Here is a 10,906-nt window from a genome sequence, read left to right as displayed (position 1 = left end):
GCACTCTCTGCAAACAGGAACAGTCTCCAGTCAGAGTTCAACAATAAGTCACTGGTGTGTACCACCAAGAGATATGGGAGAGGAGCTAACAGTGTCTGCTGCATTGATCCTAAAGGAGGTGTGCTATTGTGATTTATAATAAGAAATATATATTTGAACTTCATCCCTCTTTCTGGCACAGGGCTCCTAAAACTCTTGGAAATTCTTAAGTGATGAGAGATACAAAGATGTCTTCTGTCATATTAAGGAATTGATTTTTGGTTGCTGGGAGAACCAACCATGTGATTAGATGACTGGCGTTTTCTGACCCACCCCAGACTCCAGAAGCTGATTAGGGTTGGAAGTTAAATCATTTTATAGATCATGTGTATGTAATGAAGCCTCCATATGAATGCCAAAGGTGAGGGTTTGGAGTGTTTCCATGTTGGTGAGAGCCTGGGAGCTCCAAGACTTTTTCCCATGCCTTGCATTATACATCTGTGCATCTGGGGGACTATTCAGATGGATTGATTCCTTTTATAACAAAGTGGTAATCTCGGAAGCAAAATCTTCCTCTGAGTTCTGTGTGCTACTCTAGCAAATTAACTGAACCTGAGGAGGAGGTCACTGGAGGCTCTGATTGGTCATAAGCAAGGTGATGACCTGGGCTTTTAACCACCAATTCAAAGTGGTGGTGAGGCGGGCTTTGGGTGGGGGCTATGGGAGGGAGGGCCATCTTATAAGACTAAGAACCTTCACCTCTGGGATCTAATGTTATCTCTGGGTAGATAGTGTCAGAATTGAGTTGAAGGAGTTCCTGCTGTGGTACAATGTATTCAGAACCTGACTGCAGCACCTCATGTCTCTGCGGAGGCTCAAGTTTGATCCCTGGCCTGGCTGAGTGGGTTAAAGGATCTAGCATTGCTGCAGCTATGATGTAGGTTGCAGCTGTGGCTTGAATTTCAATCCCTGGCCCAGGAACTTCCATATTCTGTGGGTGTGGCCATTAAAAAAATTCTAGCTGCCAGTAAAAAAAAAAAAAGTAGCTAAGTATGACCCTATTTCAGACCAGACTCTTCTAGAAAAGTGGCCACAGATGAGGCTATAAAAAGAAAAAAAAAATTGAATTGAACCAGGAGGATACCCAGCTGATGTCCAATAGGTATGTCCTCATACCTATTACCCTTCCAGTATGTGGGTATGAGGCAGAGAAACTCACATACTGGAGGAGTAATAGGTATGAGGCAGAGAACTGCTATGCTATACCACCAACTATGCATTATGTCACACAATTTTGTCTTGATAGCTGGACTCTATTGCTTTTATTACTCAAAGTATCCCTTTTATTTTATCCTTTATTTTATGCTATTATTTGGATGCAAAAATTTTTTACATAAAGGAAGCCTGAGGACAGAGAAAAGGAAATGAAGCCAAACAGATCCAACCTGTGTCCTCCCAATTTTCAGGACCTCTTCAACGAGGACAGGGAAAGGCAGTTTAAGTGTGAGCAGGACTTGAAGCCTTCAGTTACTGAGCATAACTTGTGAGTTTTCCGCAATCAAGTGGTAACAGAGACCCGTCTGTTCAGATCCCACTTAGTTCTACTGCTTGGGTGCAAGAGGAAACTTATTTTAGCCTTCAGCCCAAATATATTGGTTAAATTATTACCATTTTAATTTAGAGGCAGCTGAGAAAATATATGCCCATTACTCCCAGTGACCACTGGATTCAAGATGTCTTTTCATTCATTAATTATTGAGGATTGGGCTTTTGTAAGAGGAGGTGAGGGTCACCTCTCTCTCTCTTTCTCATTTAACACCTCCTTCACAGAGGTGTTGTGAGGATTTCTGCCTGTGTGGTAATGAAGTTTCAGTAGCCTGCTTTGAATTTCTCAGTGGAAAAAGGTGTTATAAAATTTTAAAGCAAAAAATATACTTCTACTAATAAGGGTGTTGATCTTGAAATGCAATATGAAAACCAGAGACTGGGAATTTAAAATTTGTAATGAAATGCTCTAAAGCAGTGATCTCTTCTGACCTTGGGCGTTCAGCAGGGGTGGGCCCAGGGAAGACTTGGATGGAAGATGCTGCAGGATGTGGTGGCGGTGATTCAGTAGGTGGCCTTCTTCCATCCCAAGGTGGTCCAGAGCCAAGTCCCGGCCCTGAGTTATGGAGCATTGCGCTGCAGGAGAACCATCTATTGGATGAGATGTAAGACTGAGGTTCTGACCACTTCTGCTCATTAAAAATTCCAGGGCATTTTTATAAGGTTAAGGATGTATCCTTGTGTTCTACAATCTGGTTCCAGTTGGGTAGCAATAATGGCTTCTTAGTAAGTTCTAAAAAAAAAAAAAAGAATATGAATGGAAATTTCAGGAAAATGATTAACATTTCTATGGGGGACTATTCAGATGGATTGATTCAAAATTGTATATCAAACTCTTCTTTTATGAAGTCGCAAAACAAAATACCTGTTTGAATAACTTTCCTATTTGGCCTAAATATATTTATAGTTGAGAGATAAATCCCTTAATAAGTTCTTATAGTAAGCTTTAATTTAAGGATCTTCTTGAGGATTTATAGATGGTGATGAAATGACTTGTATTTTAAGGGTTTTTTTTCCCCCCTGGGCTTTTCTTCAATCCCTAGAGTAACTGATGTTTAGGATTGGAAATGGAATAAATTACATGGAGAATGACAATAATTGTTTTAATTTAGAATAATATGAAAGCTTTTCCTGACCCCAATTCACTGTGTGTCACCTATAACTTCCAGAACTCTTGGTTATGTGTCACCTATAACTTTACATTATTCTTAATGCATTATAACTACAAAAATCAGAGCAAGAATGTATAATTTATTCCAAAGAGTAAGTGAACTAAGGTCCTTAGAAAAGAAAAAAAGAAGTAATAGAAAAAATAAAATCGATATAAAGATTAGATGAGTGATTATCAGAGAAAACTTACACATTCCTAGATTTATCTAGAGTCTTCCTTTTCTAGGGCAGAAGAAGAACCATATCGTTTTCTTCGACAATCACTTACTATTCTTGCTGAGCTCACATTGCCCCATTTCTAGATTTTGGTTAAAGGAAATCATTGAGCCTAAGCTCTGTAGGTAATTTGCCATTTCTGTGGAAAGTTACCATAGCTCTGTGGTTCCAGTAGGATGAAAAAAAAAAAAAAATGCCTCACAGTTTCAGGCAGAGAACAACTCAGATTAATTAACACGGTCCTTCCCTCTCGGTACCTGAAGGTGAGATACTGATTATATTGAGAAGCCCAGAGGATGCCTTCTTTTCTGTACTCCGTATCAGTGGCGGAAATAACATTTAACCTTCTCCTTTTTGTGTTTGTCTTTTAGAGTAAATAATAATTTGTAGATACTGATTACTTCTTTCCTACAATTTCTTCAAGTGATTATTGTTTAAATGCTGCATTTCAACACTTTTGCTCAACTCTTACAACATAATTATTGTGTTCAAGGCAACCAGACATGCCGGAGTCATAAATGAGATTGCCCTGGGGGGGCTAAAGCTTGAGGGAGGCAAGCATTTAAGAGGCAGTGTAACTGCTCTAGATTCTGTAAGAGCCAATACAGCTACAAGTTAAAAGAACATTGTATGTATAAGGAGCGTAGTCAAGTTCCACTATTCTTTAACTGCACTGACTTTAAGAGGAAAAGCACTTAACTGCTGAATCATGGCACCACCAGAGCTGGAATCCAGACTGAATTGTGGAATAATATTAAGTAAGGCACCTGAAATCTCTGCCTTTTTCTACATTTATCCAATTAGGATGCCATTATCTGTTTCATCCATTTTGTATATTTCACAGTGAACAAGGTTAATAAAGCATCTTTGAAAGCAAAGAATAAAACTGTACTTAAAGCTTGTAAGTCTTTCTTTTTCTTTTTACTTGTTCTCTTTTTAGGGCTGCACCTGTGGCATATGGAAAATCCCTAGCTAGGGGTCAAATTGGAGCTGCAGTTGCTGGCCTTTGCTGGGGTGGAAGAAGAACCACCCATAACAACGCCAGATCCAAGCAGCACCTGCAATCCACGCCACGGATTGCGTAATGCTGGATCCTTAACCCAATGGGTGAGGCCAAGGATTGAACCTGCCTCCTCATGGATACTTGCTCTGTTCTTAACCCGATGAGCCACATAGCATCTCCCAGGTTTTTCTTTTTAAGACAAACTTTTATAATAGTCAAAAGAGTAAACTATTATTTTTTTAGTTATATATTTATTTTACTTTATATGACGTATAACATTTCAAAACAAATTAACCAACCACCAAAAGAATTTCAATGTGTGAATAGTACAGAGAAACCAGTACATTTTTTAAATGACATACCTAAGCACAGAAAGAAATGATAGCAGGAGTTCCCGTCGTGGTGCAGTGGTTAACGATTCTGGCTAGGAACCATGAGGTTGCGGGTTCGGTCCCTGCCCTTGCTCAGTGGGTTAACGATCCGGCGTTGCCGTGAGCTGTGGTGTAGGTTGCAGACGCGGCTCGGAACTAGCGTTGCTGTGGCTCTGGCGTAGGCTGGTGGCTATAGCTCCGATTCGACCCCTAGCCTGGGAACCTCCATATGCCGCTAGTGTGGCCCTATAAAGCAAAAAAAAAAAAAAAAAGAAAGAAATAATAGCAATTCCCATTTAAGCAGTGTCAGAAAAAAATGCAAAATATACGTTTTCTTTTTATATTGTGGATTCATGATTGCACATTTTTGTGAAGACATTAAAAACCACTGAAGTGTACACTTTAAAGGGGTAAATTTTATGGTACTTGAATTATACCCCAATTAAAAATTAAAGAGTTAGTGGGATTTCCCACTTTGGAAATTTTCAAGCTGTTAGAATTTTTTTTCTCATCTAAGACAGCAGATAATTTATTGTACACATGTTACATTCAGCTACAACTGAGAACCGAACTCGTCTAGAATGTCACAGGTCCAGCGCAAAACACCAAAAGGGGCCATTTTGATGCCAACAAGGTGGGTCTCAAAGTGGTCAAGGTATCAGAACGGCAAAAGATGTTCACTATCCATTGAGACAGATTCTAGACAGAAAGCATGCCGTCCAACAAATTGTACCAGCAGTCTCTGGCCTCTGGGCTCTCCTTGTTTCTGCTCCTGTGGCTTCCATGGGTATAGAAGTTTCCTTAGACCTCTGCATCATCTTCTTTTTGCTCTTCAGCCTGCGCATTCGCTTCTTCCTCCACTTTGCTCTCATGGTGCCTGCGGAGGTTTCTCAGAAGATGGCACTAAGGCCAAGAGGTCAAGCTGTTAGAATTTTGATTAGGTGAGAGAGAGATGATGACCTCTAACTTCTCTTAGATCCAGATTATATGAGGGGATACATTAAATCCATTAATAACCAGCTCTGGAATCAAGAATCAGGAGATGTGTGTTCTGTTGCCTTTCATGTTTTACTCACTAGAGCAAATCTCAGTGTCTCTGGGTCTCAGTTCCCTTTTGTGTAAAATAGGGATGAGATATAAGCTTCACTGACATCACATATGTTATGAAGATCAATTAGGATAATAAATATAAAATTGCACGAAAAGCTGCCAAGCACATTATAGATGTTGTATCCAGAGTTGTATATTGAAATCTTTTATGAATGAGTTTTGGATCCACTTTACAATTTCATTCTATTTTTAAATAAGCTTTCTCGGAGTTCCCATCGTGGCCCAGTAGTTAATGAATCCGACTAGGAACCATGATGCTGAGGGTTCAATCCCAGGCCTTGCTCAGTGGGTTAAGGATCCGGAGTTGCCGTGAGCTGTGGTGTAGGTTGCAGACGCGGCTCAGGTTCCAGGTTGCTATGGCTCTGGTGTAGGCCAGCGGCTACAGCTCTGATTAAACCCCTAGCCTGGGAACCTCCATATGCCACAGGAGTGGCCCTAGAGAAGGAAAAAAGACAAAATAAATAAAATAAAATAAAATAAAATAGTCATAAGTTATTCAACCTGCTGTACAGGTGTGCATAAATGTGCCAAAAAATAAAAATAAATAAATATGCTTTCTCCTTAGATGGTTTTAAAGGAAAACAGCAGTGGGCAATGGATTATTCAGGGAAGATTTTTAATTGGCAAATTTTTTTTCTTAAACCTCTCCTTCCATCAGTTGCTAGTTCTAGACATTTGGCTGATTATGATTTCCTTCAAAATGATGAGGAAGCTCGAAATGCTTTATTAAATTTTAGATTTCATATAAAAGAAGATTAAATTTAGAGACCAAAGAGGTTTCTGGGCTACATATATATTTTGTGCTGGCATACTACTATAACATGCACAGAAAATAAGAGTTTGAGTGCTATTATAACTTCTGAGGGTAAAGTAAAAACTGATTTTAAAATTCAGTGGTGTTGGGAGTTCCCATCATGGCTCAATGGTTAATGAATCTGACTACCACCCATGAGGACGAAGGTTTGATCCCTGGCCTCACTCATTGGTTAAGGGTCCGGCGTTGCCGTGAACTGTGGTGTAGGTCAAAGACCCGGCTCAGATTCTGCATTGCTGTGGCTGTGTAGGCTGGCGGCTGTAGCTTCAATTCGACACCTAGCCTGGGAACCTCCATGTGCCGTGGGTGTGTCCCTAAAAAGAAAAAAAACAAAAAAATTCAGTAGTGTTGGAATATAAAAAAGAAATAGCTTATACCTACATTTTCCTATCAGGTAACCCTCAAACTTTTCTCTATAAATCTGCTCTAATTGAATACAGAAATGATCCTTAAGTTCTAATGTTTGAGAATGGTTTGCCCACCAGCAGCAGCTATAGAACTGAGGTATTTGCTCATAAAGTCAGAAAGAGCTCAGTCTTGGACAACTTATCAATAATTTATCTGGCAAGCTCTATATTTTCTTTCTTCTATCTCTCTCCTCAAAGATTTGTTTCATAGTATTAAATAGTCCTTTTAACTTTTAGTAAAATTTGGGAATTCCTTGGTGGCCTAGAGGTTAAGTATCTGGTGTGGTCACTTCTGTGACTCAGGTTTGATCCCTGGGCTGAGAACTTCCACATGCCACAGGCAGGGCCGAAACAAATTTTTTTTAGTATAATATGTTCCTCTTCATAAAATAGTATTTGAGGTGTTCCTTTAATAGAGAGACTCATTTTTGTAGACTATAGAAGTATCGGCTGTAATTCATTCATAAAGATGATGTTACTGAAAATTGCTGCCAACTCTTCCCTTATTACATACGCTTGGCCTACCCTTTGGCCCAACAAAAAATACTTAATTTCTTTGATTTTTTTTTTTTTTTTTTTTTTTTACTGTTATTGTATGACTCTATTCAGAGTACAGTAGAAGAGAATTTTTCTTTTCATTTAAAGAGAATCATCTTAAAAAGTAAGAAACAACAGGAGTTCCCATCGTGGCTCAGTGGTTAACGAATCCGACTAGGAACCATGAGGTTGTGGATTTGATCCCTTACCTTGCTCAGTGGGTTAAGGATCTGGCGTTGCTGTGAGCTGTGGTGTAGGTCGCAGACGCAGTTTGGATCCCGAGTTGCTGTGGCTCTGGTGTAGACTGGCAGCTGCAGCTCCAATTTGACCCCTAGCCTGGGAACCTCCATATGCTGAGAGAGAGTGGCCCTGGAAATGGCAAAAAGACAAAAAAAAAAAAAAAAAAAAAGATAAGAAACAGCAGTTAATCTTTATTACTCTCAGGCTTTTTCCAACATACTGCTTTAATTTTGAGATTAAGATTATTTTAAAATAATTTAAGATTTTTTCTGTGAACAGAAATCAGTTCACATTTGGTCCCTTCCTTCCACTAATATTTGCTTCTGCAGATACAACAGAATATTACTATTCACAATGAAGGGTCTGAGATACAAGATTTTGAGTCACCCCAGAAAGACTCAGTTAAATTTGCTATGCTGAAGATGCTAAAGCAGAGAAGTGGAATAATTTATTTTAATTAAACTCTTTAACATAATAATATAAGCAATCTTAAAACTCTTAGTACTCATACTATTCTTAGTATTTTGCTATTTGTATAAAAACAGATGTAAAATAAATGCATTTGGGCTCTTTTGTTTAACTCAGGTATTCTGTACCCTCTTTTTTCCTTAGTAGCCTTGTAATTTACCAGATTTGAGACCCGGTAGAGTGCAAAGAATTTTATAAAGGAAAGCATAGGTCTTCACTTTTGTATAGAACACTACCTTTCGAGGCATATGTTGTATATGAGACTATTATGTGATAAGCATGCTGATTTCACACACACACAATATATCATTATTTGTTAGATTTTAACAGACTATATATTTGTACTTTTACGTAATAACTCACTTTTCTGAGAGTTACAGCACTTGCAGGTCCAGAAGAGAGAGTGGGGATGTGATGGAACACACACCAACGAGTGGTGGGAAAGATTTGGATTCTGTGCCTGATCTTGATCACACCTCTTTTATAAATTGAACTTCATGTGTCTCATCTCCAATTTTTTTTTTTTGTCTCTTTTGTTGTTGTTGTTGTTGTTGTTGTTATTGTTGTTGTTGTTGCTATTTCTTGGGCCGCTCCCGCGGCATATGGAGGTTCCCAGGCTAGGGGTCGAATCGGAGCTATAGCCACTGGCCTACGCCAGAGCCACAGCAATGGGGGATCCGAGCCGCGTCTGCAACCTACACCACAGCTCACGGCAACGCCAGATCGTTAACCCACTGAGCAAGGGCAGGGACCGAACCCGCAACCTCATGGTTCCTAGTCGGATTCGTTAACCACTGCGCCACGACGGGAACTCCCTCATCTCCAATTTTAAAACTAAATTGAGGGAGTTCCCACTGTGGCATGGTGGGTTAAAAATCAGACTGTAGTGGCTCAGGTTGCTGGGGAGCTTCAGGTTTGATCCCTGGCCTGGCACAATGGGTTAAAGGATCTGGCATTCCCACAGCTATGGCACAGGTCGCAGCTACAGCTGGGATTCCATCCCTGGCCCTGGAACTTCCATATGCCATGGATTCAGCCATTAAAAAATAGTAATAATAAATAAATAAATATAGATTAAAGTCATGCATTTGTGTTGCAGGTCAAATGAGGGAATTTATGGGGAAGCGATATGAAAGACATCCTAAGAACTCTGACTCTCATAGTCACCAGGCTACTAAGATCTTGGGATTCACCCTATTTTTTAACAACCTTCATACAGAATAAAGTTGAATCCACATTGTAATAGCAAGTCAAATGCGAGATATCTCAAAAATTCCCAGCTAAAGTGCTGAAGGTTAGAGTTGTGCCTGAGATTTTGATCTCCCAGGTACTAGCCCTGAATGCTTTGTCTGCAAAAAGCTTTGTCCCTTTAATCCAAGATGACAACAAAATGTTATTTTCTAGGTGCCACCAAGGGAAAAAGGTAACAATTTGTTTCACAAAGGGAGAGCCAGCCTTTAACACTGAAAACATGATGTGGGGAAGGCCAGGATCGGACATCACGGTGCAGAGGATAAGACATGGAAGCCAAAGGGAATTGTCCTGGTGGCTGGTGCTGTGGACGGTTTAGCTCTTTGTGAATAACAGTTTTGGGGGTAGCAACCTGTTCTCGCATCTTGCTTTTTCTCTTTAGATAGTTATACAAGTTTCCAATTGTATATTCAAATCTGTTACCTAACTTTTAGAATTAAAAAGAGGGGCTGCATTCCACAGAGGGGGAGAGGGCCCATCTATCCCCAAATGCAAGTTTTCTACATTTTTCCACTAGATGTGGAATAATAAGTGTTAATAAGGTCTATCTTTCTGAAATCTTTATTAAAAAAAAAAAAAACTTACATTCAGGAGTTCCTGCTGTCACGCAACAGGATTGATGGTGTCTCGGAGCTCTGAGACAAGGGTTCAATCCTGGGCCAGGCACAGTGGGTTAAGGACCCTGTATTGCTGCAGCTGTAGTGTAGGTTGTAACTGTGCCTGGGATCTGATCCCTGGCTAGTGAACTCCATGTGCCACAGGGCGGCGAAAAAAGGACAAAAAAATTCAAACCTGAGTTAACTGGAATCGGGACTATGTCATAGATTATGATGTGAGCTATGACTTTTTAGGCAGTAATTTATATTCATACATCTCCTAATTCTAGATTTCCCAGCATACTTGATAACCAAATGCATACATTTAAATGGCTTTTTACCTGTGCCTGCCAGAAAACTGCTGTAGGTTATGGACATTTCATTTGAGAAGCAATGCAAAGTTTCAAAGTTTTCAAAACTTGGACCATTACCTACTTCTCTTATAAATGAGTGATTTTTCTAGCAAATTTTTAAAAGCAGCTATTTGCCTGATTTTGCCTATTGGTCCAATCCAGGCAATGGAATCTTCAAAGCAGATTTTGAGGCATCTGCCCATTTGAGCAATTATCTATAAAAATATATGGAGATGGTCTTCAACAACAACAATGAAGAAGAAAACAAATAAATGAATAAGACTTTGTGTAGCAATAAATGCTACAAATATAATGTAACAGGGCAGTGTGAGAGGGAATGAAATAGGCCTGTGTACACATGGATCCCAGGACGTTTTATAAGTTTGTTAAGAAAAAGTTTCCTAAACAGGTAATATTTGAGGTGAGAACTGCTGGAGCAAAAGGAGCCAGCTGTGTGGGGATCTGTAGATTCCAAGGCCCTGATTTGACATGATAAAGAACAGAAAGATGGTTGGAAGGATGAGAGACATATTCTCTACCAGAATATGAGGTTATTAAGATTCATTTATTGGAGTTCCCTTTGTGGTGCAGCATAAATGAACCCACTAGTATCCATGAGGATGTGGGTTCGATCCCTGGCTTTGCTCAGTGGGTTAAGGATCTGGCATTGCTATGAGTTGTAGTGTAGGTTGCAGAAACAGCAGCTCGGATCCTGCGTTGCTGTGGCTGTGGCTGTGGCTGGCAGCAGTAGCTCCAATTTGACCCCTCGCCTGGGAACTTCCATAT

The sequence above is a fragment of the Sus scrofa genome, chromosome 5 (assembly GCF_000003025.6).
Source record: "Sus scrofa isolate TJ Tabasco breed Duroc chromosome 5, Sscrofa11.1, whole genome shotgun sequence".
Taxonomy (NCBI): Eukaryota; Metazoa; Chordata; class Mammalia; order Artiodactyla; family Suidae; genus Sus; species Sus scrofa.
The sequence above is the reverse complement of the archived record's forward strand: the minus strand, read 5'-3'. Positions refer to the sequence as shown.